The following is a 27,815-nucleotide window of genomic DNA, read 5'->3' on the forward strand; positions in this document are numbered from 1 at the left end:
GACCACAAGGATCATCTAGTCCAATGCAGGAATCTAACCCAATATGGGCATGAACCCATAACCTTGAAATTAAGAGTCTCATGCTCTACCAACTGAGCCATCCTCTGCTGAGTATTGCACTCTCCAAATATATCAGACTCTTCTAATACTATATGAGGTTTATTTTGTTGCTTAGTACACCAGTATTTTAATGGCAGATGTAACTGTTCTCTGTTCTTGTTGTTGTGAGAAACTGGGACATGCAGTGAACATTTCAAAATTTAATATTAGATTGCACATTTTTTTTATAACCACTTTAATGTCTATCCTGGCTCCTGCCCCAAACACCATGACTGAGGCTCTTCTGTGTTGTGAAGAAGAAGAAGAAGAAGAAGAAGAAGAAGAGGAGGAGGAGGAGGAGGAGTTTGGATTTATCACTACCCGAAGGAGTCTCCTTTCCCTTCCTCCCCCACCACAAACACTCTGTGAGGTGAGTGGGGCTGAGAGACTTCAGAGAAGTGTGACTAGCCCAAGGTCACCCAGCAGCTACATGTGGAGGAGTGGGGACGCGAACCCAGTTCACCAGATTAAGAGTCCACCACTTTAACCACTACACCACACTGCCTCTCAGTGTGAGTAGGAAGAAAAGTTTATTCAAGGCTAGGTATGGTGCAGGTCAGGCTATAGGTGCAAAGCACGAAAGGGGTGGCTAGTGAGTTCAAGAACCATATCAAGAGTCTGAGATTGGATGAAAGCTGCAAAGATGTTTTGACAAATGGCTGTGGGAAAATGATTGCTTGTACATGAGAGCATGAGCAAAGTTCTTATTGTTATAGGGTGATTTCATAGCTAGAAGCATCCTTGGAACATGAACAGCGCGTGGACAGCTCGTGATGTCCTATATGATTGGCTAACGTGGCATGGCCTGATGCTCGCATGGTCTAGTGCGAAGGTTCTTATCTGCTTGCTAGAACAAATTGCTTGGCTTGTACTTTGTATCTTTCTGATTTCACACAATAAAAAGCTGTGCTGCATTAGCCCTAGGAGCAGCCATATTTCGGAACCTACTATGGTGTGAGACTGATTTTTCTTTGGATGCCGAGCTGCAACTCGACAATTGGTGCCCCGTGTGACTGCCTTCGGACTTCACGTTGTTTTTCATTATTCAGCACTCACCAACACGTCGTTCATCCACGTAGTGGATCCCTGGTGAGTGCTCCCGTGTGATTTCTTTCGGACTTCATGCTGTTTTACAACGTTCAGCCTCACCTCGCCCGGCAGGGCTGCAGACGCGTCGTTCATCCACGTAGTGGATCCCCGGTGAGAGCTCCCGTGTGAATGTGATTCTGGATCAGCACTTATCTCCGCCCGGACAGGGCAAAAGGCGCCTCCCTCATCCTCCTAAGGATCCCTCGGTAAGTGCTCCCTGCTCTTTCTTGCAACTCTTGCAATCATGGGAAAATCTCTCTCTGCACCACAGAAAAAATTTTTTAAAGACCTTAAATTCCTTTTGGCCAGTAACAACCTTGCTGTTCGGAAAGCTGACCTTAAGTCCCTTATAAAAGCCCTGGACACCCACTGCCCGTGGTTTCCCCAGGATGGAAATTGGGGGTTAGACGATTGGAAAAAAATTGGACACTTCTTTCAAAATCATCCGCAGATTGATGTAAAGGTTTTACATGCCTGGGGTAACGTCTACAAAGCTATGTCGTGCTTAACTCCTTCAAACATTCTTCTGGCTGCTGCACCAGCTTCCTCAGACGCCCCCCCGGTTCCCGCTTTGCCTGCCTCAAACCTTCCTCCTAAACCTCCGGACATTCTCTCTTCGCCTCATCCTGTCACTCCCCTGCATTCTTCAAATTCTGCAGCACCCCCCGCTCTTCCACCTCCTCTGCCCAAGGCATCTGGCACCGTTTCCACCCCACTTCAAGAATCTCTTCGCGCCGCTGCTCCGTTGCTAGCTTTTGATTCTACAACTCCTAATCTTTTTCCTGTGATTGCTCCTGCCGCGCCAGGGGGAGGCCCAGCCCGGCACGAACAGTTTGATTTGAGATTCATAAAAGAACTGTATTCCTCTGTCCAGAACAATGGCTTGCAATCTCCTTACACCCTGGGTTTGTTAGGCACTATTTTTCAACAAAATTTGATACCAGAGGATGTTAAGCTGTTGGCCCGCACTGTAATGCAGCCTCATCAAATGATTTTGTTTATACAAGCTTGGCACTGGGCCTGCCAACGTCGTGTTGATGGGATTCGGAATAATCTTAATAATGTTGCATTGGCTAATCATCAGGCTGCTTTGGCTGCTGCCGCTGCTGGTGCCGCCCCACCCCCAGCCCCCGTCATGTTAACCCAAGCTGATGTCCTCGATGGGTTAACGGGAGGAGGCAATTTTTTTACTGTTGCCCAACAGCTAACTCTCGATCCTCAATATTGGGAGGCCACTACGGCTGCTGCTCAGGAGGCCTTGGCTTCTGTCCCTGATGACAAAACTGAGCGCGATGGCCGATGGGGGAGCGTTAGACAAGGTCCTACAGAGCCTTATGGACAATTTGTCGATCGCTTGTATAACACCCTTAAACGGCAAGTTCAGGACGTAGCAGCCCAAGAAGTGATTGTCCGCCAGCTTGCGTTTGATAATGCGAATGAGGACTGTAAGCAAGCACTACGCCCTTTGATGGCAACTCCCAATGTAGCCATTGCAGATATGCTTAAAGCCTGCCAATCGGTGGGGACTGAGATACATAAAGCTCGCTTGCTAGCCGCAGCTCTATCCTCCACTGTGTCCAAAAATCCTGCAAAGGATAAAACCTGCTATGGATGTGGCAAAGTGGGCCATTTTCGTGCACAGTGCAGATCTAATACAGAGCAATGTCGTCCTAGCAAAAAATGCCCCATTTGCAAAAAAGGTTTCCACTGGGCCAATCAGTGTCGCTCCGCCACGCCTCAGCAGAACCAGCAAAATCAGCCGACGGGAAACCGGCAGTCGGGCCCACCCCGGGCCCAGGCTCAACAATAGGGGATCCAGTGCATTCTCCAGCCATCCCACCTCCGGCTTTACCTCGCCTCCTTTTAATTCAGGACTTATACCTGCCAGTCCCCTTTGTACCACACCAAGCCAGGGTGTCGATAGGGGCTGGTTTTTCTTCTTCAGCACAATGCCTTGTTTTTCCACTGTCAGAGGTTTTGCAGCAAGGGATCCACCTTGTTCCAGATGTTTTACATGGATTACATCAAAATGACCCCTATGTGACTGTATTTTCTGATCGCGAGGCGCGTTTGCAATCAGGTTCTCCTATAGCAAAACTTATATGCGTCCCGAAGCCAACCCAGGACCATGACCCCCTCATTGCTGCTACCTTCCCAGTCACAGAGAAGCGTCCAAAGATCCACATGACCCTTGGGGGTCGCACGATTGAAGGGGTCTTGGACACGGGGGCAGACTGTTCTGTGATCGCTATCAAGGATTGGCCCTCTGCCTGGCCACTTGAGCCAGCTTCTTCTGTCATTGGCGTTGGTGGCGCTGCAGCTGCCCAGCGCAGCAGGAACCCTATTTTGATTCAAGGCTCACAAGGCTTTGAAATGACTATCTTACCACTGGTTCTAGACATTCCCGTCTCCCTTTGGGGGCGAGACCTGCTTGCTGCAGCGGAAACTACTATTTCTACAAATTTATGCTAAGGGCTGCCCCTGCCATGCCCCGGACTGCGCTTTCTCTTTGCTGGACCACAGACACCCCCGTATGGGTGGATCAGTGGCCTTTGCCTAGACAGAAGCTTGCAGTGGCAGCCCAGTTAATTGCGGAACAACTTGAACTGGGGCATATTGAACCTTCTACCAGCCCATGGAATACGCCTATTTTTGTCATCAGAAAAAAGACATCTGGAAAATACCGTCTGTTGCACGATCTACGAAGGGTTAACAACCAATTGCACCCTATGGGGACCTTGCAACCTGGCATTCTAAATCCCAACATGTTGCCACAAGACCATCAGCTTGCAGTCATCGATCTCAAGGACTGTTTTTTCTCTATCCCTTTGGCACCACAAGACAGACAGCGTTTTGCATTCACTTTGCCAGTCCTGAACAACTCCAAGCCAACCCAGCGCTTTCAATGGTCGGTTCTCCCACAAGGTATGAAAAATTCTCCGACCTTATGCCAGTATTATGTGGATAAGGCGCTTCAACCATTCCGTGAGCGCCACCTAGCGGTCATCTGTTGTCATTACATGGATGATATTTTAATTTCATCATCACACATCCCTGACACTCTTCTCGAGGACCTAATCCATACTCTGATGCAAGCAGGATTGACAGTGGCTAAAGAAAAAATCCAGCGGACTTTACCTATTACGTACCTGGGACACAAACTGACAGCATCTGCAGCCATTCCAGTTATGCCTCAACTACAGTTTCCTGGTCATCTTAGACTGGTGGATTTACAACAAATCCTTGGACAGCTGAATTGGATAAAGAGTTATTTGGACCTGCCCACCTCTACTTTGTCTCCACTATTTTCTGCCCTTAAAGGACATAAGGATCCAGCAGACAAGATCACAGTCACCTCTGCAATGAAAGAGGCTCTAACCACTGTGAACAACCATCTCCGCAGGTGTATGGTGGACAGGATTCCTTCTCTTTCCATGGCACAATTATCACTTGCAGTATTTGCCACCCCGCTCCTTCCAACAGCTATATTGTACACCACAGGCCAAAAGCCTGGGACTGTGTCTATTGTGGAGTGGCTTCATTTGCCTCATACTCCTCCACGGAACGTGTATGCTACACCCAACAGCGTCATGGACCTTGTTGCTAAGGGCCGACATCGAGCCCTTGCCCTCTCTGGAATGGACTTACAGTCAGTGTACCTGCCCTTTTCACAGGAAGAATTTCAGCATCTGATGATGACAGCCGTTTCTACCCAAATAGCTTTTGCTGATTTCTTGGGACATATCTTTCATACTCCTCCTAAAGACCCTCGTTTGTCTTTCCTTACAGGGCTACGTTATGTCTTGCAAACTGCTTTGTCCCCCTTACCCTTACCCTCCGCCCTTACTGTGTTCACTGATGGTAACAAATCCAGAGGGGTGGTGGTGTGGGAAGAGGAGGGGGGATGGAAAAGTTTGTATACTACTGAGCAGACCTCAGCACAACGTGCTGAATTGGCAGCTGTAATTTTGGCATTTCAACAGTTTGCTAATATCCCTTTCAATCTCATTGTGGATTCTCAGTATGTATATAATCTTTTGAATGTCTTACCATTGTCTTATATCACTCCTGCTATTGACAAAAATTTGTTTACATTGTTTTCCACTTTGCAGAACTTGGTACAAGCTAGAACTTGTCAGTTTTATGTTGCCCATCTCAGATCTCACACTGGCCACCCTGGGTATTTGGCAGAAGGTAATGCCCGGGCAGACCATGCTTTGAAAACTGGTATTTTTTCATTGTTTTCCGACCCATTTGAAAGTCATTCTGTATTTCATCAAAATGCTAAAGTTCTGGCAAAATCTTTTTCCTTGCCCATTTCTCAAGCTCGAGACATTGTGTCACAGTGCGCAGTATGCGCTAAATCTCCCACAGTCATTCCTTTTGATGCAGTTAACCCTAGAGGCCTGCATCCTCTGGCAATTTGGCAAATGGATGTCACCCACACGCCTTCTTTGGCTCCATTTTCTAGGGTACATCTCACTGTGGACACTGCCTCTGCTTTTATCTGGGCCACTCCTCTCAAAGGAGAGACCACTCGTCATGTTATTCAACATTTAATGCGCTGTTTTGCTGTTATGGGAAAACCCCATACCTTAAAAACTGACAATGGCCCTGCGTACACTTCTCAGGCCTTTTCTGATTTTTGTTCTTTGTGGGATATAAGGTTGACTCATGGCATTCCTTTCAATTCTACAGGGCAGGCGATAGTCGAGCGTTCTCATTTGACCTTTAAGACCCTTCTCAACAAGCAATTGGGAGGTCGATCGCCTGCTGTATCTGAAATACCTAATGCTGTACATCAAGTATTGTTTACTCTAAATCATCTCTTGTATCCCCACAATAAGGATTTTACGCCTGCTGAACTCCATTTCCGGAAGGAGGAAGTATTGCAACGCCCTTTAGTGTCTTACAGGTTGCTTCCAGATCCACAGTGGAAGGGTCCAACTTCCTTGATTTCCTGGGGTCGCGGGTTTGCGGCAATTGACGTAGACGGAGTTCCCCGATGGGTTCCAGCCCGCTGCGTTCGACCTTGGCGCTCTTCTGTTGCCTCGTCTTCGCCCGAGGAGACACCAGCACCTTGAAACCGTATTTTACGCTGTTTGCCGGTGATGACCTCTCACCTGACCTCAACCCACATTGCAGTTGGAGACATCGCCATATTGATGTGCCCTGGATTACGTCACCTTCCACAGCGGTTCCAGTGTTTCCTGGCACGTTGAAAGGCCATCTTCAACCCTATCGCGTTGGCCCCCCTTCCCCCTGGGAAGCCACCGTTTTTACCACTTATCGTTACAGTTTTGCCGCCTCTTGTCTGGGAAATGAACCTGGCTTTGAAGGATGCCCTCGTCAGACCGGCATCGCTTGGGTTTTGCCCCCCAATAGCGACCATCCCATCTGTGTCACCACGTTTCGTTGGGTTTGGATTCTTGGCTCCGCAATGCACGGAGCAGTACATGAGGCCTATTTACAGCAAATGGGCTCCTGTATCTGCAGAAATGGCTGTGTGGCTTCTCCTGGTTTGTGGTTTTTGCATGCCAATAATCGAGCCACGAAATATCACGCAGGTTGCTCGGAAACGTCCCTCCCACCAGCTTTTAAAGGCAAGACGTAGCTCGCTCACTCGTGACACTCCTCCTAAGAGTTTACTTGGAGGTGTGATTTTTGCCAAGGGACCTGGGTCTGTTCCCTAAAGCAGAAGCAGTGCTGCGTTCTTGGTGGTGGAACGGAGGCCAGCCCCTCGGTTTGCTCCTCCACCTGGCTAGCCTTCCCTTCTGGCTGGTCAGCGTTCAGCCTCATCACTAGGGAATTTCTCCAACCCATGGAAGGGACAGCAAACCTGTCTCCCCTCCCTAGCCTCTGCAGGCGAAGGGGCAGGACCTCTTTCCGTCCTCTTTCTCCCCACTCTCCTGTTAAAAGCCAGAAATAAAATGTGGAAGGAGAAATGCTAACATGTGTTACCTACAACACAGTGTCCGTCATTCTGTACAGTTTCTTTAGGCAAGTAGAAGGCATGCAGAAGGTGGTTTAATTCCCCGCACACACCTAACATGGACCCAGCCACCCACTATCTGCTATTGAATCTCTCCCAATAATGCAACTTCTCCATGTGCATTCCAGTTCTCACTAATTAACAGTTTCACACCCAGAATTCAACACATTTTCAGCTAGGTATTTTTAAAATAACGCCTCATGTGTTAAGCACTTTCAGTAAGGAAAAGTTTAATTTTTAAAGGGCTTGTTCCTTCCGCCTCCCGCATGCAAGACAGTTTTTTCCATGCAACATTGTGCTGCATCTCTTTAATCTAAGAAGGGGAATTCAGCAGAGGAAAAGAAAGTCCAAGAGGAGAGGAAAGGACAGGGCTCGATTGTGAAAACATACGTCATTAAAAGGTTGCAAAAATAAAAAATGGCAATCTCCTGAGTTCTAGGGTGGGGAAAACAATTACAAATGTTATAATTATTGTTTCCTCCTTCCCTTTTCAGACTTGGAAGGAGTCATTTGGCATTCCTCTGCCAATCAGATTAGACAACACTGAATTAGTTGAGCAATGGTCTGACTCAATAGTCATAAATTTATTCTCCCTCCTAGGACTCTTCTTCAGTTTTCTCCTCCAGTTGCTCCCTGGCATGAGCAACTAGAAGGTACACCAGTGGGGACTATCAGTTGTTGAGGTCATTCCTATATTCCAGCTACTTAGGCTGGAAGGAAGTTGATCATTGACTGGGAGATTTCATTCAAGGATGGCTACTTAGCCATCTCCAAAAGACAACAGGACATATTTGCAGAATTGCAGATCAAGAAATAATTGCTATCATTTAAACTAGAAATATAAGACATTTCATCATAATGGAGACGATTGTAGCATGTAAAGGTAAAGATAAAGTAAAAGACCCCTGGACAGTTAAGTCCCGTCAAATTCAACTATGGGGTGCGGTGCTCATCTCTGCTTTCAGGCAGATGAAGCCGGCGTTTGTCCTCATACAGCTTTTCTGGGTCGTGGCCAGCATGACTAAACCGCTTCTGGCACACAACTCCATTCACCTTCCTGCCACAGCGGTACCTATTTATCTACTCGTGCTGGTATGCTTTCAAACTGCTAGGTTGGCAGGAGCTGGGACAAAGCAATGGGAGCTCACCCCATCACACAGATTAGAAATGCTGACCTTCTGATTGGTGGTTTAAACCACTGCGCCACCCACATAGCATGTAGGCCAAATCACTCTGCTGTCCTGGTGCTGAGTGGCAACTTTGAAGTCCCTGCTTTCCCTTGCCATGATTTCATATTTAAACTGGACTTGGACTGGGGAGCCCTTCCAATAATGGACCCCTCCAAATACAAGACTGTCCTCTGACAGCCCTTCTAATGGAGAAAGGACTGCCTTCCGCAAAGTACCACATTGCCCAGAATACTGCTCTCACCAAGGTTGGTCTTGTGGATTTCTGCCAATGCACTTGAAATAAAAAATTAAAACAAATCTAATTCTGGAGGAGGTAAACAGCACCCTCTCTGGAACCTGCTTTCTGAACCAATTGATTCACTTTGCTTCATACTGAGGCCTGTCCTGCAAGCCAATTTACTTTCACTCACATTCTCTCTCTCTCTCTCTCTCTCTCTCTCTCTCTCTCTCTCTCTCTCACACACACACACACACACACACACACACACACACCACCTCCTAGGAAACACTGTCATTCAGCCTTTCAAGCCATTCAACCTTTTACCCACCTTTGATATTTAATCTTCTCTTCACCTTCTTGAACAAATTCAAAGGTTTGTAAAGAGTGCAAATGACATTTCAGTAGACAAACTTAGGCTATCCTTGGCTGATATAAATTAAACATGGAGGCCAAAAAGGGAAATGTTATACTGATTGAAGACTTGCCTTTTAATTTGTCCTCATCCTGCGGGTTTTTCAGACTGTACCTGCTAAACTACAATGTGCCCCCTTTATAACAATGGTGAATATAAACTGAAATCTGCCATCACTTTAGCTGATGTCTAGGCTGTTCCTTAAATGGTTAAAATTCTAAACTTGTGCTATAGATTAGGGAATAATCTTCTTTCAATCTTTGTTCTTTCTAGACGATCTCTTACCTTCTGGGGCCAAATAAAAACCATTGTGACTAGGGAACAACCGATCCCCAAGTTAGCTGAGCCTATCAATGTGCACGGTGGGGATAATGTAACTATAAATTACTTATGTTTGTGGGTAGACTGGAATCATCTACAGCAGAGGAGGAACCCGTGGCCTCCATGGACAACAACTCCATCATCCCATTGAACATGCTGGCTGGGACTCATGAGGTGAATTGGAGTCACCTATAAGGCCAGAGTTCCACACCTTTGACCCACAGTGGAATTACTCCTAAATAAGCATGCATAGTACAGAACGCTCAGTCTTGCTCAGCCATTACCTTTTCTGCTACTTCATTGTGTGTTATAAACATCTGGAGTTCCATATCACATGAGTGATGGTTCACATCACTACTTCCAGCAGTTGATCTACCTGCTCAGAGGTGGTTGATAGTGGTGTAGGGAGCAACCATGTGATTTGGGCAACCTGTGTTAATGCAGCTGTCCAGAAGTGGAAATGTGGAAATCAAACACATGGGAACAACAACTTTATTGCAAAGTTGACATTTGTCCAGGTTGAAGTGAAGACTGACCCAAACGTGTCAATTTCACAGGTAGGGTAACTATGGGTTAGTTTTTCTGAGGCAAAGAGACTTCTACCAGGTGTGAAGTTCTTGCCCTGTATGCAAGGTTCAAATTCTCTCTCTCTCTCTCTCTCTCTCTCTCTCTCTCTCTCTCTCTCTCTCTCTCTCTCCAATTTGTAGTTAAAGAAAAACAGATCAATACCCCACAGGAAATGGCACAATCTTCAGCCACAGGATTTCTTTCAAGAAGAATACTAGCTCAGTTGTAGAGCACATTCTTTGCAAGCAAAAATAAGTCCCAGTTCAATCCAAGGTACCTCTAGGCAGGGCTGGAAAAAGGCTCTTGCCTGAAAGCTGAAGAGCTGCTGCATGTCGGTTTTGACAATGCTAAGCTAGATGGACCAATGAGCTGACCTGGTACAAGGCAGCTTCCTCCTCTGTTTACTACTGAGCTGCCTTTCCTCATGGGAAAAAGCATGGAGAAAAGACAAACAAGCAGGCTGGACAGATGGGAAAAACCCTGAAGGCTGCAAAAGGTCCAGGAGCTGCTCAGCTACACTGGTGTAGATGAAAGCCTGGCTTTTCTCATCCCTGCTGTGCAGCTCTTACTCATTCAACCATCATTGGACTTAAATCAATGACATGTTAATCAATAGGAGATCAACACAGCACATTCAGCGCTAGAACAGATGTGTTCTGCTTGGCAGTACACCTAGCGGCAGGAGTTGTGTTTAAAAAAAAACTACAACAAAGGTGTTAGATCTTTGTGAAAAAGTTTAGGCTATGGGTTACATCAATGGAAATGTCACATTTTGCAAGCAACCACTCACACCAACCTTGCTACTCTTTATTATGCAAAAAGTAAAAATCTCCCCCCCCCCCGTCTGCTTCAAAGTTATGCATTTAAAGCAGCCCAAATGTTTCCAGTACTTAGCAATAGGACTTGCTTTTGAGTAGACATGAAAAGGATTGTGCTGTCATTGCCTAGGATATGGTTTGGTGCTTCCCAATTCTCCAAGCAGGGATGTGGGTGGTGCTGTGGGTTAAACCACAGAGCCTAGGGTTTGCTGGGATCAGAAGGTCGGCAGTTCGAATCCCTGTGACCGGGTGAGCTCCCGTTGCTCAATCCCAGCTCCTGCCCACCTAGCAGTTCGAAAGCACGTCAAGTGCAAGTAGATAAATAGGTACCGCTCCAGCGGGAAGGTAAACGGCGTTTCCGTGCGCTGCTCTGGTTCGCCAGAAGCAGCTTAGTCATGCTGGTCACATGACCCGGAAGCTGTACGCCAGCTCCCTCAGCCAATAAAGCGAGATGAACGCCGCAACCCCAGAGTCGGCCACGACTGGACCTAATGGTCAGGGGTACCTTTACCTTTACCTAATTCTCCAAGCAGTGAAAAATTCCAGGGCAGCTTTTCCTAGATTTCCCAGCATTGGAAGAGACTGATAGCATTTTATTTTACTTTTTGTCAATCTACAAATATACAACTAGAGCCTAGGTATGCATGTGCATTCTTGCCAGGCATACAATCTGTTATCTCACCTCAGATCTCAAGAAAGAGGAGAGGCATCTTCGGCTCCAGGTGCTTTTTGCCTTCAGATCAGGCTCTGCTGTCTCTCTGCAAAATAGAAAATAATAAACTAAGCAAAACACTTTAACACCAGTCCCCTTTATATGCAGGGAGGGGGAGTCAAGGGGTGTAGCTTCTTCCAAGCCTCCCCCCATTTAAAGTGCTCAAAGCAAGATCTCTCAACTATTTCCTGACCATTAACTCCCATTGAGGAACTAGCTATCTAGGCCAGTCTCCATAACAAAGGAAGATTGTTCAGTCATATAACAGTTTTCAGCCCTTTACAAAGGCATGCCTAGGGGCAGCACTTGTCTGATGACACTTGTGAATGCAGCTCATCACCATTCCCCAAGGAAGCACAAGGGCATTAGGAAGTATAGGGAAATTGACTGCCGGATGAAGATCATCCTCTTTCCCAAGGCGTGTTCGGAATTTCTGCATATTCCAATTTTATTTTATTTCCTAGATTTTCAGGTTTTTATTTGCCTCTTGTCATCTTGTATTTTGTTGTGCTTTTATTAGTTTTAAAATATATGTTTTGTGATTACTTCTATTGACATTTTTGTACACAGCCCTGGAATATTTTAATGAAGGGCAGTTAGGAAATACTTTCCAATAAATAAGCATAGCTGTCAAGTGTCCCTTATTTGAAGGGACAGTCCCTTATTCCAGCGCCATGTCCCGCTGCTGTCCCTTATTGTTGGATGTCCCTTAAATGTCCCTTAAATGATGTCCCTTAAATTTCAAAGGAAGCAGCTCCTCTCCCTCCCTCCCTTCCTGCCGGCCAGGGAGGAGGGAGGCTCCAACTGTGTTGCTTGGCTGTGTTGCTCACCCAATAAGGAGTCTAAGAACGACTGGGGGGTGGAGCTTGCATGCCTTGTGTTGATCAAATTGGCTGCATTCCCTGGGGACTCGCCTTTGCTCAGCACTTCCCAGCGGAGAGGTGACGGTGGTTTTCCTTGAGGCTTCGTTTGGCTGCTGGCTGGGCTTTCTGCCTTTGGCTCAGAGGGGCTCAGAAGTTGAACATACCTGTGCTGAGTGCTCGAATCGGAATCGGATGGATATGTCATCAACGGCCCACTCACCGTTGCTGGCGAAAAGCTCTGTCTGGAGCGGGGGCACATGGTGGGGGGAAAGGAAAGGAGATCTCGTGGGAGGGGGGGAGACTGTGTGTGCGTGGCTAGTTAATGCAAGCTGAGGGTTTTTTTGAATGGTGGACGCCATTTTGTTGCACGTGCTGCTGCAAACTTTGCAGTGCAAAGCCAGGCCGGGGAGCCATCTTAAGTTGAGGCTGCATAGGCCTTGTGGTGCATGTGATTCAGATTCTATTCAGTTGAACCTCTGGTTACAAAGTTGGTTGGACAGTGTTCTCAAAGCTACCAGCAAGAGTTTGACCAGACTGCAGGAGGACAGGAAGACTGAAGTGCCTGGAACAGGTGAGGCTGCAGGTCCCTTATTTTGGCTGCTGGTCCCTTATTTTCAAGGCTGCTGGTCCCTTATTTTCAAATCTGTGAGTTGACAGCTATGTAAATAAGAAATCTGTTCCTCCAAATCAAATATAATTTGTCCCCTTCTCTAAGCAGCCTATGCCTGATAGCTGCCACTTCTTGGAGGCTGAGGCACTTTGGGGCCCCCAGCTATTGTTTTTAGGGGGCAGCCCCCCTCAAAGTTCAGAAGGCGTTTGGCTCTGCCCCCTGGCTTCTCACACATGCGACCTCAGAATGTCACATTGGGCCCCCTCAATCATCTTGAGAAGCTGGCCCCTCTGACTGATATCAGTTTAGCATGTTGGATCAGGCCAAAGGCCCATCAAGTCCAGCATTCTGTTCTCACAGCAGCCAACCAAACATTTGTGAAAAGCTTACAAGCAAGATCAAAAAGCAACAGTGCTCTCCTCATCTGCAGTTCTCAGCAACTGGTATTCAGAGGCATACTGCCTCAGACAGTGGAGGTAGAACAACATGACTAGTCATTATTGATAACCTTACCTGTTATGTAGTGTAGTTTCACCCTGGGCCAACAGGGGGATACTGTATATAGTTTTCACTCAGGTCTGTAGATAGTTTTCACTCAGGTCCGCAGCAGTTATTTTAGGCGGGAACTCTGGGCTGTGGTTGTTACAATGTTGACAGCCGGCTGCCTATAAAAGCAGGCCGGCTGAGCTGTTTGCAGTCAGTTCTATTCCAGCTACAAAATAAAGAGCTACTTGAAGAAATCGCTGTGCCTGCTGCTATGTCAACCCACAACTTAACACTGGCGACGAGGATGGGATGGATGGACATCAGAGCACAGCCAGATGCGGCCAGCCTCTGAACTGAGCTGAATCACAGAGCGAAATCACTGAGCGAAATCACTGGGCAGAACCAATTCAGAGCTGACTGTTCTGGCTAGAGCACTGTCTTCCATCCATCGCCCTTCACGCCGGCATCGGAATCATGGCTTCACTTGTGCCTCTACTGCCGTTTGCGCCAGCCTCTGAATCATGGGACTCCTACCTCGCTCGGTTCGACTGCTACCTCCAAGCCAACGAGCTGACAGCAGTATCAAAGGATCGGAAGCGGGGCCTATTCCTCAGCCTCTGTGGGCCTGAGGTGTTTGAGACGGCCCGAGCATTGGTTGCGCCTGAAGCAGTCCAGGCAACACCATGGGACACGATCCAAGAGAAGCTCCGCAACCACTATGCACCAAAGCCGTCCAAGATTGCTGCCCGCCATGCGTTCTACCACCGGAACCAGGCAGAGGGGGAGTCAATCAACAACTACACCACCGCCCTGCGACAGGCTGCAATGCACTGTGAGTTCCGAGACTTAGACGATGCCCTGATGGATCGAATCGTCTGCGGGGTCCGGGACATCCATCTGCAACGGCGTCTCCTAGCCAAGCCAGACCTCACGCTACAGAAAGCCATTGAGGAGGCTGTGGCCTCAGAAGCTGCTGAACGCTCCGCCCAGGAGATCCGCAAGTCCAGCAGCCCGCGTCTTGCTAGGGAGCCAGTTCCGGTGCATCATGAAGAGGCCAGCAGTGATGAGGCATCCTCCAGTGAAGACGATGACGTGCACCAGACAAAGCGGGAGCGCAGGAAGTTCCAACAGAAGTCCAAGGGCCAACCGGAATGTGCCGGCTGCGGAGGCAACCATTCCCGTGCCAAGTGTCGATTCAGAGACGCCATCTGTAGGAAGTGTTCCAGAAGGGGCCACATCGCTAAGGTCTGCCGATCGGCTCCGTCTGACACCCCCCCTTCATCGACTCGCAAGTCCAAGTCTTCACTCCAGTCTGCCAAGGAAAGTTGTTTCGCTCTCACCAACTGCCACTGCCCGTCTGGAACCACAATTGGCCAAACCGACTCGCCTACGCGACGCAAGCTGAACGTCACGGTGCTCATTGAAGGAGCTCCATGTGACATGGAGATCGACACCGGGTCTGCCCTGTCCATCGTGTCATGGAGCACCATCAAAAGACTGGTACCCAGAGTGTCCAAGAGGCAACTCAACTCCCACCGCGTACACCTGAGAGACTACCAGGGAAACGACATTCCCGTGGTAGGCGTTGGCCGGTTCCGGATCGCCTTCAAGGATTTTTCGGGCCTGCTCCGGTTGGTGGTGGTCGAAGGTCAGCGGCCAAGCCTCCTAGGGCTAGACTGGTTTGATGCCCTCGGCCTGGAAGTCACCGGCATCAACTGCATCTCTAACGCAGAGACTGAGGGTCTGGTCAAAGACTTTGCCGAGGTTTTTGACGGCACCTTGGGGCAATATACAGGTACGCCCATCTCCTTTAGCCTTGATCCACAAGTCGCCCCCATCAAGCTAAAGCCACGCCGGGTTCCCTTTGCTCTCAAGGCTAAGGTGGACGAACAACTGGACAAACTGATTGCCCAAGGAGTTTTGGAGCCGGTTGACCACGCCAAGTGGGAAACCCCCATCGTCACGCCTGTCAAGCCAGATGGGTCGGTGAGAATCTGCGCTGACTACAAGTGCACGATCAACAAGGCACTTCAGCAGCACGCTTATCCGGTTCCTGTTGTCCAACACCTGCTGCATTCCCTGGGTGAGGGTAAGGTCTTCGCTAAGCTGGACCTTGCCCAAGCATATCAACAACTGCCAGTTGATGATGCCACTGCTGAAGCCCAGACGATCGTCACCCACCGGGGGGCATTCCGTTGCCGCCGGTTGCAGTTCGGGGTGAGTGTGGCTCCTGGAATCTTCCAAAGCCTTATGGAGCGTCTCCTGCAAGGGCTTCCGGGCGTGGTACCATATTTTGATGACGTCTTGGTGTCTGCAGACTCACACCAGCAGCTGTTCGAGCGCCTCCGTGCCGTGCTGACCAGGTTCCAAGAGGCCGGGCTCAAGGTAAAGAGGGAGAAGTGCCAGATCGCCGTTCCACAGGTAGAGTTCCTGGGCTATCTTATCGATGCCTCCGGCCTTCACCCAACCACATCCAAGATCCGCGCTATCCAGCAGGCCCCCACCCCAAAGAACAAAACGGAGTTGCAGGCATTCCTGGGGCTGCTGAACTTTTATAACATGTTCCTGCCCCACAAAGCCACAGTGGCTGAGCCTCTTCACCGACTCCTTAGCACTAAGTCACCTTGGGCCTGGGGTCATCGGGAGACAGCGGCCTTCAACGCGGTCAAGGCTCTCCTTTCTTCAGACAGTGTGCTGGTACAGTACAGTGAATCCAGGCCGCTGGTCCTTGCCTGCGACGCCTCACCTTTTGGCATCGGTGCTGTCCTTAGTCACCGTTTTCCAGATGGAAGAGAAGCACCGCTCGCCTACTTTTCCAGGACACTATCTCCGACGGAACGGAATTACAGCCAGCTCGACAAGGAGGCATTGGCACTTGTGGCTGGAGTGAAGAGGTTCCATGAATACCTCTATGGCAGGACTTTTGACCTCATCACTGACCACAAGCCACTCCTGGGCCTCCTCGCCGGTGATCGTCCAACTCCACCGGTCCTCTCGCCACGCATGCTGCGATGGACTGTTTTCCTGGCTGCCTACCACTACCGGCTCATCCATCGCCCGGGGAAATCGATGGGCCATGCCGACGCCCTCAGCCGTTGCCCTCTTCCAGCATTTGTGGAAGACCCGGCTCCAGCTTCATCGCTCCTTCTGATTGAGGATCTTCCGGCAGCGCCTGTATCAGCTACCACTGTGGCCTCCGCGTCTGCCCAGGATCGCACCATCAGCCGGGTGCTCAACTGGGTGTGGAGGGGGTGGCCACAAGGGCCTTTTGCATCGGAGTTCCAGCCCTTCGCAACCAGACAACATGAACTCTCAGCTCATCGCGGCTGTCTGCTGTGGGGAGACCGCGTCGTGATTCCCCAGGGACTCCGTCAGCGCGTCCTGGAGGCTCTGCACGTTGGCCACCCGGGAATTGTCAAAATGAAGGCATTGGCTCGGTGTTACGTCTGGTGGCCTAATATGGACGATGCCATCACTGCCTGGGTGTCCGCCTGTCAAGCGTGCCAAGAGTCGAGGCCTGCACCACCGGCAGCTAAGGGACACACCTGGGAGACGCCAAAGACACCCTGGTCGAGGGTGCACATCGATCTGGCTGGCCCCTTTCACGGCCGGACCTTTATGGTAGTGGTGGACGCCTATTCCAAATGGCTGGAGGTCGCCCTGATGCCCTCCACCACTACCGAAGCTGTCATCCGGGTGCTGCGAGGCCTGTTTGCAACGCATGGGTGTCCTGATGTCCTTGTCTCTGACAACGGACCGCAGTTCACGTCAGGCACCTTTGAGCGGTATCTTTTGGGACTGGGCATCCGCCATGCCCTAACGGCACCCTTTCATCCATCCAGCAACGGGCAAGCGGAAAGAATGGTGCGCTCGGCAAAAGAGGCACTGGCGCGCCTGGACCGGGGAGACTGGCATGAGCGGGTCGCCGAATACTTGTTCGTGCAACACATCACCCCTCATGCGGCCACAGGGAGGAGTCCTGCTGAACTGCTTATGGGCCGCCGCCTCAGGTCACCGCTCGACCGGCTACACCCGGACTTTGCCGTGGCTGAACCCCCAGGCTGTGCCAACGCGCCACGGTCATTTGTCCCAGGAAACCAGGTCTTTGCCCGGAACTATGTGGGGGACATTCCTTGGGTGCCAGCCACAGTAGTGGGAGTCACTGGACCTCGCTCGTACCAGGTGGCACTCGAAGATGGACGCTTGTGGCGACGGCACATAGACCAGCTTAGGCGCAGGGTTGGAAACTTGGACACTACCGAGGTGCCCCCAACTGCGCTTGCAGCTCCAGAAGAGACACGTACAGATGGCGAGGCCCCACCTACACCTCCCTCGCAAACTGCCAGCGTGGAGCCGAACCAAGCCGCTTCAGAACAGACTCAGACCACTCCACTTGCGGAGGCTCCACCCACAGCAGCGGATCCAGGGGAGTTGGTTCCAACGCCACCTAGGGTCGCACCACAGCCTCAGCAAGAACTGTGTGGCCCTCCGGACTTGGCTACCAGTCCCCGGCGGTCTGGCAGAGTTTCCAAGCGCCCAACTTATTTAAAGGACTATGTTGTTGGACATGTATCACTGTTGGTCTAAGTATGGGAAATGTAACCGATATGCTTTTGTGCCTAATTGAACCATTACGCGTAGTGCTGTATATAAGGAAACCATTACGATTGTAACTAACACCTTATCTCGGTGGGGAGGGGTGTTATGTAGTGTAGTTTCACCCTGGGCCAACAGGGGGATACTGTATATAGTTTTCACTCAGGTCTGTAGATAGTTTTCACTCAGGTCCGCAGCAGTTATTTTAGGCGGGAACTCTGGGCTGTGGTTGTTACAATGTTGACAGCCGGCTGCCTATAAAAGCAGGCCGGCTGAGCTGTTTGCAGTCAGTTCTATTCCAGCTACAAAATAAAGAGCTACTTGAAGAAATCGCTGTGCCTGCTGCTATGTCAACCCACAACTTAACATTACCCACCTCAAATTTGCCTAATCTTCTCTTAAAGCCATCCGAGTTGGTAGCCATCACTACATCTTTTGGTAGAGTGTTTGTGAACAGGTTTGCCTGTCCATAATCTACCAACATCCACTTCATTGGTTGGCCCCAAGCACATGTCCTTAACTACTTTCTCCACACTATGCATAATCTTATAAACCTCTATCACCACCGCTACCCTAAGCTCACCTTCTTTCTAAACTAAAAAGCCACAAGAGTTGGTTGCATTTTTCTTAACCTTTTCCAGCTCTGCAATAACCTTTCTGAGTGAGGCAACCAGAGCTTTTCACAGAAATCCAAGTGCGCTGGCATCATAGATCGGTTTGATGGTGTTATGATGTCAACAGTTTTATTTTCAAACCCCTCTCTAATGGCATATGTGCCTTTGGGGAACCATGGGGCTCAGATACCAAGATTTGTATATAGGAGAGGTTGGGACACCTGTAGCCCCCAAGATGTGCCTGAGTTACATGTCCCATCTTCCCAAACCATCTGCCTTTTTGACTGGAGCTGGCTGAAGCTGGAGTCAAGAAACATCTGGAGGGTCACAGATTTCCCACCCTTGTTACATAGGCTGTAGAGCTCTGCATTGCTGGAGAATGTGAGATGATGATGACGACGGTTGATTTATTACTTATACCCCAGCTACTCTGGGTGGCTTCCAACAGAATATTAAAAACAGGATAAAACATCAAACATTAAAAACTTCCCTAAACAGGGTTGCCTTCAGATATCTTCTAAAAGTCAGATAGTTGTTTATTTCCTTGACATCTGGTGGGAGGGTGTTCCACAGGATGGGCACCACTACCTAAAAGGCCCTCTACCTGGTTCCCTGTAACCTCATTTCTCACAGTGAGGGAACCGCCAGAAGGCCCTCGGCGCTGGACCTCAGTGTCTGGGCAGAACGATGGAGACGTTCCTTCAGGTATACTGGGCCGAGGCCGTTTAGGGCTTTAAAGGTCAGTACCAACACTTTGAATTGTGCTCGGACATGTACTGGGAGCTAGTGTAGGTCTTTCAGGACCTGTGTTATATGGTCTCAGCGACCACTCCCAGTCACCAGTCTAGCTGCCACATTCTAGATTAATGGTAGATGTATTAGTACTTTATTTTTGCTGTGATCCCTAAAAATATCAGATTTAGCTGGTATCAGATTTATTACGGCATAAAATGTTGTGTCTAGGTCAAATACATGAAGTGAGGTTCATTCATGATAGAACTGGATATCTTTTTTAAAAAAAATAAGCTGCTTTCATGGTATTTTAGAGCTTCTACTTTTTGCTCTTAAAATCCTGGGGTAAACATTTCAAGGGTGCATTAACATGTTATTAATGCAGCTCAATTTTAACCTAATGCGATTTTTCAAATAGACTTGATCATACTGCGAAGAAGGTAAAAGGCATTTAGCAGACTACAGGCACCTGTAGTAATTGATGGAGTAGTGGGATAATTTTCCTTTTCATCTCATTAATGCCTTTATGTCAAAGGTGCATGAAGTAATCCGTTTGAACATGAGGCTGGGGTAATAACGCTTCTGGAGAACTGTATTTCAATCATGGGCCATCTGCTTATGAATGGAGTTCAGGTAAAACATTGTTTCATGTAGGTGGATGAAATGTTTTCTGCAAGATGCTATTTTCATTTATGTATTTTGGTGCACTCAGCTATTTTAGTTTCTACTATGAGCTCCCATGGATGACATGCTTCTGTACCACCTATTAGATGATTGGACATGGGCCCCAAATAATTCATATAAAAACATAAATTTGGATCTTCATATTGGACCCTTTCTATATCATCATCATCATCATCATTGCCTCTATTATCATACACTACATATTCCCTCAGCACTTGCAAATATTTAAAATATTGTGCTTTAGCTGGGTACAATTGTTTGCCCCATACCAAACATAACTATGCTGTAGATGTGATCGTTCTTTGGGTTACTTAACCATTTGGACTGTCAAGTCAAGAGACTCTATGGTGGTGGCACCATGGCACCTCAAAGGTCTTTACTGGTGCCTCTTAAATGCTTTCGATGGGACACGGGTGGCGCTGGGAATGTGGGTGGCACTGTGGTCTAAACCACAGAGCCTAGGGCTTGCCGATCAGAAGGTTGGCGGTTTGAATCCCCGTGATGGGGTGAGCTCCCGTTCCTTGGTCCCTGGTCCTGCCAACCTAGCAGTTCGAAAGCACGTCAAAGTGCAAGTAGATAAATAGGTACTGCTCCGGCGGGAAGGTAAATGGCGTTTGTGTGCGCTGCTCCGGTTTGCCAAAAGCGGCTTAGTCATGCTGGCCACATGACCTGGAAGCTGTACGCCAGCTCCCTTGGCCAGTAAAGCGAGATGAGCGCTGCAGCCCCAAAGTCGTCCGTGACTGGACCTAATGGTCAGGGGTCCCTTTACCTTTTTTAATGCTTTCAGTAGCTCCATTCCATAAACACAGCAGATAGCAAGCTTGTGTTCATATTAAATGCCACCCTCTTGCAATGCTATTTTGGAGAAATCAGTGGTACCCACAAATATGAAATGCATCACCAGGTGTTCAGAACATGCAAATTGGTTCAGGCTTCATACACAGGAGTTGGGTCACCGATTAATAGAGCTCAACGGCTACAGGCTGGCCACAAATTGAACACTGCTGTGTACTAGGTAAGCAACGCTAAGAAAGTAAGGCAAAGCATCACAATGATACAGAGGCATAACTGGCTCCACGTCTCCCACTATCCACACTAAGTTCCTATTCCTTAAATGGCAGCTTTCAATTGGATACTGCAGTTCAAAATTGTGACATGTGCTATTTCAGTTTTTTCTTAGTTCTTTACTCACCAGTGTTGGCAGTTTTGCATTTAAAAGGCTTCAGAGATCAAGAACACCAATACAGCTTCTGTAACTTTCCTGGAAAGTAAAAGCATGTTTTTTAGCCAGTCAGTTAGTATACCCCCTGTTGCCACACACCCACAGTTAACTTTTCTCATTGACTTTTATCTTTCTTCAAGAAAAGCTTTGTGGATTGATGCCTGAGTAATTGTGGCCTTTATTGGCCTGGCATATTGTTAAGTTTGTGGCTAATGAATAGCAACGTAGAGCTGATCATTGTGAATCTTTCAAAGTGGTCAGCACAGCAGCCTGGGGTCTGCAGCGATTATTACACTCAAGGAAATAAGCCCGCACAGTATTGATTTTCTGGAGAAGGGTTGTGGCTGGTTTTTTCAAACATGGCTATGCAATGCATTAGACAGGGAAGCAGATTTTTCTTGGGTTGCTATTACCAGGCAGTATTGGATAGCTTTACATAATGCCATTCTACCAAGAGGCAAACACACTGAAGAAACTGTAATTTTTTTTAGAATGGTCTATAATTATACTAGCTTTCATCTAGTGAACAGAGTCATAATTGCTTTGTGGGAAAAAATATGGTTGATCTTATTTAACTATAAATCAGGTTTTTTAAAATCATAATTATCATTCAGTTTTGAGGTCACACAAAGAGCCTTTATCGTGTTTTAAGATAATCAAATCTCAAGTGCTTGTCCAAGAAAAATTGTATTTCAGTACACATGCTTTGATCACTATAATTTCCTTCATGTTTTTTTCAGGCTAAATTGTAAATTTTGATTTTCTTTCATACCATGTTTTTGTTTCATGCACATAGCAAACCCAGCACCTCCTGATGTTAGGCAAATAGTACTTTTCAAGCTGGTTTCCTAGGAAACAAATATAAGTGGCAATAGTGCACCATTCATTAATACAGCAAACAGTTAAATAATAATTCAGATTTATTCCTGTCTCGCCCTGTCCTGAACTGAGGGCACTGAATATAGTTTTAAATGATAAAAATGTGGCAGAGGTTTCTCAGTAGAAGCAGACCATGTTCATGGGATGAAGGGAGAGGGGAAAGAGGGCAAATGTAGACAAAACATAAATTATAATATTGATCTTAACAAAACGAAAATGAAAATATGGAGAACAGGTGACTTTTCTGAGGGAAGGGCACTGTACATGGGATACCACTCAATCCATCCACCAGCAGGTCTAGCTTAAAATGGCGGCTGTGGGTGTTTAGTTTGTTTTTGCTTCCTTATTTGATATTTTTTTATAAATATTTATATTGCTTATTTTGCTCATCAATGATAAATGCTCAATGACAATTTTAAACATTAACAAGTAGAATTTGCAATTTACGTGAATGAGTGTATGTGATCATTAATTGCTACTGATAATTAAAAAACCCATTTCTAACTGCTCAGGTAAATAAATCCCTCCAGAAAGAGATGTGTGAGATTTGTGAGTTGCCGGGCAAAAGTGTTCCTTTATAACCATGCCTTTGGCTGATTAAACATCCTATGGACTTTAAATGTTTTTGTGGTACAAATGATTATCGGTTTCTGTTGTGGTGGTGGTGCATTTCGTGTTCTTATTTTGTATTTCTACGCTGTAAACCACCCCGTGATCTTTGGATGAAGGGTGGTGTAGAAATTTAGTAAAATAAATAAGTAAATTGTGATGTTTCTCCATTGACATAGGTAAGAAAGGGAAACCAGGTTTCAAGAATTACAATTGCCAGTCTGCTCTGACGGGTAAGCCTTTCTGCCAAGCCCGGTTGCCAAATCATGGTAAACCATCTCTGTATCATGTAACCTTGGACTTCCAGTCCCTTGCTATTTTCCATCTTATTAAGAAGAGGATACCTATACATCTTTATGACACGTAATGAGTCTTTCTGAGGAACTTTAACACTAGGCAGCAGAGCTGGTTCAAATTAATAGGATACTTCATGGTATCTGATTTCCCCCTCCTCCTAAATATTTGTACCTTAAATGCAGGAACCGATAGCCACAGCCACTGCTTGTGATATAGGGCACTCCCCCTTTAATAAGAATTAAAGGAATTCATTACATGAGGGGTTTTGTGTGTTTTTTAAATACTGTTCCAAAAAAAATAATACAATAACACAAAGATTTGGAGTGGCCATTGCTAAAGTTATGCTTAACTATGATAGATGCGAACAAGGAGCTGACATGATTTCTCTCCACTTACTAATGCGTTAATTACATTTAAGCTGGATCTTAGCTTTCATTAAACACTCATCTTCTTATTTGCTGCAGGGCAGATCTGTTGAACTGCTATGTCAGTATTTCAGTGGTTTGTTTTTCTACTTAAATGTGCTCTCTCCTTCTCTCTCCCCACCACTGCCTTGGTTCCTTTGTACAGCTACATTGTACACACACAAAAAAGAGTTGCACCATAGGTCCACTGAAAAAATTTGAACAATCATTTCTATGCTGACCAAGTAAGGAGATACTGGAAGCAATCCATATCCATTCTGCTCTATAGCAGTAGTTGGACTTTTTCCCGTGGGGCGTATATTGCATCCAATCAGCTTATTATGATCTCCTTGTGCTCCGCTGAAGAAGAGGCACTATCTTAGAAACCTTTCCACTTGGATGCTCTGTTAGTCTCCCTATGACCAGCCAAAAAAATGATGACCTTCCAATGCTGACGTTGCATTCTCCAGCGATACAGGTCACCTGTATATCTCTTTTTTCACATCTATATAATCACCTCCTGACAGAAATTCCTCATGACAGGAGGCAAAGAAGCAGCAGCTACAATTAATTTTATCAAACTGAAATATTTGTCTTTAAAGAAAATAGGATTTCACTCTTCTTCATGGTTGGCCTCAGCAGTGGGGCAGAGGGGGGAGGGATGCTTGAAGTGAATTTTGAATGCTGAATTTTGAATGGAAGAAAGAACTACCCTCAGAAGTCTGTAGGAACATTTACTGTTTTACCATAGTGGGGGTTGAGCACCACTGTGTCAACAACCACTCCCAAAAATCTCAAAGCTAAAGCGAAGAGTTCCTGCTCTAATTCAGTTCTCATTTATTGTGAAACATTTCAAACATAACCCTGCCTGTTATCATTATTATTCTAATTATTGTATAACTTTCCCCCCCCCATGTTATTTTCTAAGGAAACACAAAGAAGCTAACAGGTTAAATAACAATACAATACAGTATAAAACAAATTACCTTCAAATCATCTATCATCCAGGTGCTCATTTAATGATAGCATGTAGTACAATACACCCCAAGGATGAATTATTTTGAGAGAGTGTGCTTAAGAGGGGGGGGGGAAACGAGCATCATCTACACTATGATAGTTTCCATTTGCAAGGAAGAAACTAAGATATATGGACTGTGCTGAGCATCCCTCCAGAGAAGTGGCTGTTTCGAGTAACAGACCACTACTTCTGCAGCGTAGAAAAAAATCAGTTACATTCAGTATGAAATGCATGGCGTTATACAGACTCTTATTCATAGTTTTACAAAGTGCACACATTTAATGATGTGTATTGTAAAGGGTACTAAAATATTAACAGAGTAGAAAATCCATTTGGAGGCACTTTAGAGGGGCATTTAGCACATACTTTTTCCAGCTTGTGACAGGAAAGGTTTGTCAAAAGAATGTACGAGGAATTCTTAAACAAGCTCAGGGCCTCATCCAAAGCTGCACTTGACATGAGAAATAGTGGCAGATACTCCCCTGGGTTGCATGGATGCAAGCATGGCCTCTATTGGCTGATGCAAACAGATAACATCACTGCTGTGAGCCAGCATCTGTCCTATCATTGCCAGGTGGTAACAAACTGTGGGTGCCATTGGATATGGAATGGCCGTTTAAGATGTTTGTTGTGTTTTATTCATTGTAATACCTCTTGTACATTGCAAATCTGGACAGAGAACCAGAAATATTTTTTAAAAATCAATATCCATGACAGAAATTAGTTTACGGCTAATTTTGTATTTTTGTATTTTCAGGTCTGTGAGGAAACCTGGGATTCCATCAACTTGCAAAACAAGAAAGCAAGCAATTTTTTATTAATTAATGTAGAATGATATAAAACATATTAAAATATGTCACTTTGGTGTGGGTGGGTGTTATTTAACAATTATTCTTTTAAAAATAAAAACAGAGTTAAAAAATGTGCATCTGTCTTGCTGACCTTCAACAGAATTTTGCTTGAATCAGTTAGAAATTGTTGAAAGTGCGTCTCAGGTGAACAAAGTTGTTGCCTTTTCTGAACCTAGGAGCTGCATCACTGGAAAAATTCATCACTTTGATTCTAAGGCAAGTGTGAGATGCATAGCTGTCAACTTTCAGATTTGAAAATAAGGGATCAGCAGCCTCACGTGTCCCAGGGACAGTCTATGGGATATCTAACAATCCAGGATAGAAGCGGGAAGCAGCGAGAAACGGTGCTGGAATAAGGGAATTTCCCACAAAAAAAGGGAAGGTTGACAGCTATGGTGAGATGTCTGACTCATTCTCCAGATCAGGCCTCTTTCATTTAAACTATGCCATCTTTCTACCTAAAGTCTCCAGCTCAGCCCGTCACCAGCCTGGTACCTTCCAGATTTTTGGGACCACAGTTCTCATCAGCCCCAGCCATCTGAGTTGTAGTCCAAAACATCTGGTGTGAAAACAAATTTGGAAATACAATGTGTGGATGTGGAGAGCAGGGATTAGTGAGCTAGTTTTGTCTCCCTTGCATTGCTGTTTCTGTCTCCAATGAGTTGCGCAGACAACTGTCTGAAGTGGGGATTCCATGTCAGATACCTCGAGCTTCCATGAGCAGAAGCTGCTGCCTGCTTCAGAAAGTCTCCCTCCAACTTGTAGAGGGTGAATAAAGTCTATTTTGGAGTCTTGTAACCGTGCAACAGATCTGTGGAGACACCCACCTGCCAATCACCTGCTGTAACATTTTTTGAGGTGCAATGCCAGATTCTCCACCACCTCTGGGGTTTTTTTTAGCTGTACCCGCTTAGTATAACAAACTCTAACACTTGGCTTCACTCTCATGGGACTCTTCCCAACGTCTCCATTATCAGATTTGCTTTGAGCTCTATTGCCCTGACTTGTCTCCACCATCAAGCTCTCTCTCCATACCAGAAATGTTTAGTTCTAGAGTTAGCAATCCTAGTTTCAGAAATGACTCAAACAAATAAGAAAAACTCTCTAATTTAAGAAAACAAAACCAACACCCCACAATTCAATCAAGCACATTAATCACTGTGAATAGAATTCTAACTGTAATCTCTTAATTGGGATGATGCATTGTGACACAATGTATTCCATTCATGGTTTTTCATTAACTTCCACGCGACCTAGTTCTCTACCTTGTGACAGGTTCGTATTTTGCTGTGAACCTAAGAGGATGCATTGCAGTTTGTTTTCCAATCTTCACGGATGAGAGCTTCATTAGAAGAATCTTTTCTCATTAACCACTGAAATAATTTATGTGCAGGGGGATGTGTTTTTCCCTTCTTGTCTTCCTTTGTTTTCCTGCCTTCTCTAGGTATTTGAAGAACTGTATCTTTGGAAAGCAAGGAAGGGACATGTAGTTTTTGGTCCTCAAAGTCGATTTAATATGACAAAGCATGAAAAAAAGAACAGTACGGTTTTACTTCCACCTTCTGGGTTGCTGAAAGGTGACAGCGCCCCTTCTCATATAATATGCATGTTGGATATGCCATGTCCCAAGTGTCAAAACTCTGCCTTAGAGGTGAGCCTGATTCCACATGGTTACACCTGATTGGTGTTGCTATTTGGGAAATCTAGTGCAACAGTACGCAGAAAGAAATAGCCTGGCAAAGCTGCTGGTTGTAAAGACAAAGAAAACTTAAACTTCATTAAGGCAAACAAAGCCATTTGAAGTGTAGGTTTTATACTTGGCCAAGCTAAAGCCAAGAAGTGAACACTAGCACATGCTAACTCGGACTAACTTGGAAAAGAAGCAGGAAATAGGAAATAGTTAAATAATACAGACAATTTTGGCTCAGAACTTATCTTCCCTTTTTAATAATTATGGCCTAACGTATTTATGTGCAAGATTTTGGGTTTGTTTGTTTTAATATTTAAAATTTTAAAATATTATTAAAGGTGCAAGCATTTTTGAGTTGCACTGCATACTGCCATTTCTTGTTGCTTCAGGAAAACACTGCCTGACAGACCATTTCGGAGGGAAGATTGTTGCTTAGCGTTCAGCATAGTAAGAGTGCCTAGCAAATTTTATTTATTTTTTTTTTATAAAAAATTTTATTAAGATTTTTTACAGATACATATTTAACAAACAGAATAGGTTTCATAACATCCTTTCATTCTATTGTGGACTCCCTCACGTCTCCCGCTTCCACTTCATCATTAAAAACGAATTTTTCCAAGCAAATTATCATCTTGTTTATGATCTTAAGTGCAGTATTTAGATTAAACTCAAGTAAAAAATTATAATTTAATGGTAGACAGTTATTTCTGCTCTGGCTTCCTTGTTAGGATTCAACCAAATTACAGTACTTTTGTAAATAAATCTTAAATTTCTTCCAGTCTTCTTCAACCCTCTCCTCTCCCAGGTCGCGGATTCTGCCAGTCATCTCAGCTAGTTGCA

General features: G+C 46.2%; 2 long non-coding RNA genes across 2 annotated transcripts in view; one reads left to right on the plus strand and one right to left on the minus strand.

The window, feature by feature from the left end:
- LOC309374477 overlaps positions 1-25,259 on the plus strand; it is a 34,799-nt gene extending 9,540 nt beyond the window's left edge. The window contains exons 2-3 of the long non-coding RNA XR_014170599.1: positions 22,895-22,948; positions 25,192-25,259. This is a non-coding gene — a long non-coding RNA (uncharacterized lncRNA). The remainder of the gene's footprint in view (positions 1-22,894; positions 22,949-25,191) is intronic.
- LOC309374475 lies at positions 7,819-22,886 on the minus strand. Its single transcript, XR_014170596.1, has 3 exons — positions 21,198-22,886; positions 11,391-11,466; positions 7,819-9,110 (listed from the first exon to the last, which is right to left on the minus strand). It is a non-coding gene; the product is annotated as an uncharacterized lncRNA (long non-coding RNA).
- Positions 25,260-27,815: the final 2,556 nt, after the last annotated feature.

Source organism: Podarcis melisellensis, assembly GCF_964234715.1.
Source record: "Podarcis melisellensis genome assembly, chromosome: 7".
NCBI classification, from domain to species: domain Eukaryota; kingdom Metazoa; phylum Chordata; class Lepidosauria; order Squamata; family Lacertidae; genus Podarcis; species Podarcis melisellensis.